Source organism: Fragaria vesca, linkage group LG4 (assembly GCF_000184155.1).
Source record: "Fragaria vesca subsp. vesca linkage group LG4, FraVesHawaii_1.0, whole genome shotgun sequence".
Lineage (NCBI taxonomy): Eukaryota > Viridiplantae > Streptophyta > Magnoliopsida > Rosales > Rosaceae > Fragaria > Fragaria vesca.
Window position 1 is genome coordinate 6,979,277 of NC_020494.1, and position 5,535 is coordinate 6,984,811.

Consider the following 5,535-nt stretch of genomic DNA (forward strand, 5'->3'; position numbering starts at 1 on the left):
ATAGGTAACAGAAGATTTCTATGATTAAGCAAGTCGACATAGTTGACTATTACCGATTCTCGTATAGGGCGAATCGCACAAGGTTATGGTCGTTGGTAAGAGAAGTACTGATAGAGATGCTTGAAGGGTAAAAGCTCTTTGCTGAGATGTCGAGTTAAATGAAAGGACTTACGATTCCTAAGAAGGGTGGTTTTAACCAAAACATGTTGAAGCAGATTGGTGCCCCGGGTGACATACAGAACTTGATGAAGCCAACGGGTTCTGCTAATTAAAGTGCTAAGAGATGATGAGGATATTGAAATACTGCCAATTGTTTTCCCAGACATCTCTTTAGATTTGATTTGATTTAGATTTGAGCTTCGGGTCCTCTCTCCAGCTAATCTTCAACAAATTTTCCATTACGCCGAGCCGGAGCATTCAAAAGGACGGCAGAGGACGTCGGAGACGGGCGATGGAGCCGGCAGCTAGGAAGAGAGGGAGAGAGAGTTTGGACGAAAATTTGAGCGATAGAGAGTTGGAGGAATAAATGAGAAGTCGGTGGGCATGAAAGATTTTGGCCATTGATTATGAATGGACGGTCAAGATCGATTTATTAGGCAATGTTAGGAGAGGTTTCTTAGGAGAGAATCCGGATCCGCTTTGATACTGGTAATAGGTCGAAGGTTCGAACCCTGCTTTAGATAAAAGCATCCATGGCGAGAGTCAAGCCCCGCGTCGGAGGATAAAGCTTCGGCTTACCCTTTCTGTAACCAAAAAAAATATATCAAAGTGATTAAGGAAGCAGTTGGAAATTAAACATTAAAATTTTCTTGTTTGCCAATAAATCTGTTGCACTTCTTTTTCCTCAAACCTAGCTTCTTCCCTCGGATGCAAATTTGTCGACCACCCTTATTTACCCACCTTAATGCCTACTAACCCAATATCATGTCATGTGTCTTTTTTTCATAACCATCTCTAACCATAGTTAGCAATATAAAATTATAATAAGTGAATTTTGTTTTCTTTTAATTGTAACTTTAAGTCTTTTTAAATTAGCATTTATTGTCTCTTTTAAGTTAATTTCAAACATGTTTAAGTCTTTTTCTTTTATTACCCACTCTCTGGGTTTTTGCTTTTGTTCTCAGAAAAAGGCACGCATCAAACTTGAGCGAGCTTCGCTCTAAAATGCTGTTGTCTTTTTGTTCTTCTTCTAAACATATTGGAGCTCTGAGATTAAAACCCTGGAGAAGAAACTCTGTTTAACCCTAAAAATGTCATCTTTCTTGTTCAAAAAAAGAGCCAGCCCCAGACCCTAAATCCAAAGCTCAACTTGGTGATTTGAATAACCCCCCAAAACCTCAAGATGTCAATAGCTCAGTTGAATTTCCCAGGATTTTAGATCATGGGTCTTCTTTATTTTCACAGAACCAAAAATTTGTCGAGGAGCTTGAGATGGAAACTAAGTATACTATTAGGCCTCATTTAGTTTGCGGAAAGGAAAGTAGGTTCCTTCATCTCTCCCATGGGAAAGGAAAGTAACGGGAATGAAATTTCAAGAAAAATTTTCATTTCGATGTTTGTTAACGTAAGGAAAATAATTAAGAAAGTCCTTAAAAAATATAATAAAATATTATGATATGAATAATAAATGCAGGGAAAGAAAGAAGGAAAATGGTTCCATTGGATTTTAGAATGAGCCATTTTCCCCCATATTTTCCCTTCAATCAGCAAAGTCTTTCCTTTCTTTTGGTTTTCCCAAACGTATGAAATAAACAACTTTCATATCATGCTACTTACTTTTCGTGAAACAAACGAGGTCTTAGAGTATCTTTAACAGCTTCCCCATAATTTATGTAAAATGGGGAATCAAAAGCCAAAATTTCTATAATTTTTTTTGCTCTAACTCCAATAACTTCCTCATTTTGCAGATACCTTATTTAATAGAGTAAAAAAATACGGTCCGGTTCAAGGGACATCATATTTGACACAAATTTTGACACCGATTATGAGCCATTAGATTTTAAAATGCTCAACGGTCCAAATTTATTGTATGAATGATATCAGCACAATACCAAATGATGTGGAAATTACATGTCATTTCATATTTCTAAACTAAAAGTTAACTTTTCTTCAAAGCAAAATTAAAATCTAACAAAAAAAGAAAAGCAAGAACAAAACAATAAGAATGACTATCGTTCTTAGTGTACACGATCAAAAGAGAAAAAGAAGAAGAAGAAGAAAAAAATAACAGCAAAAGAACCAATGACGTCAAACACCAAAAGAAACATCGATACCATCCTCAAGTTTTCATCCTATTTTCCAGCTTCATGGTTTCATCTCCATTCTCCCACTTACTTTGCTAATTGGAACTAAACAATTCCACAAATACTGGGTGAAGCCATTTCAAAATTCTTGAATCATATTGATCATGACTTCGATATGAGTAATATATATCACAATTGCTCAATGTTTTGTCAAGTCTCACCAAGGGAGAATATGTAGATGAAGATGACAAAACCAAATCGGAGATTGAGAATGGAAACCCAAGGCACAAATTCCTTTTTTCCTTTCGCATCGTTGGATTTACGGTTTAGTATTTTTCTTTGAGTTCTTATATTCAGTTCTTTGATCTTCTTCTTCTTATTTTTCTCTTTCGGGGTTTTGTTGATTTTGATTTTTTCAAATTTTAATTTTGTTATTAATAGAAGTTTACTTTTAGATTATAAATATAAAAGTATATGTAATTGCCACATCATTTGGTGTTGTGCTAACATCATTTATACAACGAATCTGAACCGTTGAGCATTTTAAAATCTAATGGCTCACAATTGGTGTCAAAATTTGTGTCAAATATAGTGTTCCTTGAACCAGACCGAAAACAATATTCTTAATATTTATAAATTTTAGATTAAGAGAGTTTAAACCAGAATGACTAAAGAAAGCCACGTCACGGGAGAGTTGAATGGGGAAGAATGGGTGAGCTGGGAGATCACCTAGCAAAGAAAAACCTTGGTTGTAAAGCTTGGAGAAAAGACCCGCACTCACCATGAAAGCATCAGATTCAGTAAGTTTTATATCAAAAACATGTGCATATTTTCATTAACCAGAACACATATTAACTAAATTCAACATATCTTCCAATCCAAGTTTGCACCTATCAGACATACAAATATCAAGTTATGAGAGAGAAGGGAAGTAGGGAACCCATGAAGAGGAAAGAGATAAGAGTCATCCAAAACGTCAAATTCCTTGGGTTCCATATCAAAACGTAATTTCTTTATTTTCCAGCAATACATCATTTCTGTAGATTGCCAAGCCATAAGTGAAATTTAAATTCAGTTTTAACATTTTGTAAATAGTCTAAATCATGTGTTGTGACTGGTGTGGTGTACATAGAATTGCCATTTTTTGCAACATGAGCAACTCACCAGAAGTGATTGTTTTTACTTTTTACCCGATTTAAGTTGTGGAAGACGCTGCTGAATTTCACGGATGGTTACAGTTAAAGGCTTCATAGCCCTGACTTTGTAGGGTGATAGATTTTAGAGAGTATTTGTTTCTGGGTCACTTTCCAAATCGATGCCCTGCCACCAGGTTCTAACAGAAGAGAGCCACACTCTCATGAAAGAGAATGGACCACACACTCTTTCCGTTGGGCTACCTGACAATGCGTGCTGGCGCGTGGCTTGCAGGTGTCGATGAAGGGCGGGTGAGGCTTATCTTTATAGGGGAAAATAGGTAATTAGAAAATACGAAATGAAATTGTACTTTCCACGTGGCCACTGAGAAGGGAATCCAATGACTTGTGCCTCTCAAGAGTCTCAACTCTGTAGTTTCTTCTCTTCATGACTTCAACTCGTATCGCGATATAATGGTAGAGACCTCATTATGTTTATTTCATTTTGGACGGAATGAAATATATTTTTTCCTTTTGTAACGATTTTTCTTTTTTGAGGAGGAAAACAGAACCTTTTGTAACGAATTTAAATATGATGAAATGCATAAAATTATGAAGAAAATTAGTTTGATGTTTTGAATAACGAAAAACAGACAAATCGCTCATACCGCATTGTCCATACGTACATTGCCTTTTTTTTAAAAAAAATTGACATAATCTAATAACTGACAACTTACTACTTTATTAGCAAAAGTAATTCAAATATGAGAAAATCACCTTACCATCATGAGTTGATTATTGACAAAGTATTGCATCCTACAAACCAGATTTTCCCTCCATCCTAATTCTAAATAGAAAATATTTCAGTTTACCTCCCTAATATTTGGTGGCAAAATCAGTTCAGTCCTGTAACTTTTTTTTTAAATCAGTTCGCCCCTTCAACTTTTGTAAACACATCAGTTTCGTCCAATTTTTGAATTTCCCTTAAAATATGACGTCACTAAATTGACAAGGGGACCCATTTTTAACAAAAAGTTGTAGAACTGAACTGATTTTGACATTAAAGATTAGGGGGTAAACTGAATTTAAAAAAAGTTAAAGGGGCGAACTGATTTTAAAAAAAGTTGCAGGACTAAACTGATTTTGACATCAAAGATTAGGGGGGTAAACTGAATTTAATTCTTCTAAATAATTGATATGATTCATATTATTATGGTCGACATCGAGTCTATACCTAACCGTTATTGTAAACCATAATTAACTAACTAAACAATAATGTGAAAATATATTCAATATATTTTTCTATTAGGTAAACAACTTAGATGATACAATTAGTTTTTTTTCGTAAGTCAAACTCACAACCTTCCACTTATAAATTAGAGGCTGTGTCACTAGACCGAATGATATTAGGCGTTTCTTATTTCTTTTAGTTTAAACATACTCTATTTTAGAAGCAGTCTTTCAAAAGTACAATATAATTGCTTTGGTAATGATTTGAAATACTACTGCTCTTTTCTTCTAAAATTGCTAATGTTGTGTTCGTGTCCATTGCCCAAGCCGTATCAAACTGGTGACATCTAAAGAAATCACGTTTTACATGTCACGAGTCAATAACTCAAACGTACGTATTGTTACAAACCACTTCTTTGACTTTCGCAAACCAAACTTTCCCTCCACCTAAATCTAAAGAACCAATGTGACAACTGATCAGTCTCATTAGGTTTGAAAACCTAACGACTACGAAAAACCATAATTACCGCTCAATGGGAGCACAACTTAGTAAACAAAAGTTTGAATTTCTACTCCAATTTTTTTGTTTTAGTAGCTATTTGAAAACACTCTATTGTTAGTAGCTATTTAAAAACACTCTATTTTAGAAATAATTCAAAAAACATATTCCATTTTGGTAGTAATTCAAAAAATTGATTTCTTTGGTAAATAACTCATTAACTTGAGAACGCCAACCTTTCATTCTTTTGTAAAAGGGTTTTTTATACCAACAGTGTCTGAACACTTGGGTGGCTGACAATATGGTACCCGAACTTACAAAGTTATCAAAATGGTACCCAAACTCGATTTTTAGTATCTGCGTAATACCTGTGGTTAATCTCCATCAACGGACTTGTTAAATAAGGCAAAAAGACTTATTTGTCCTCCAT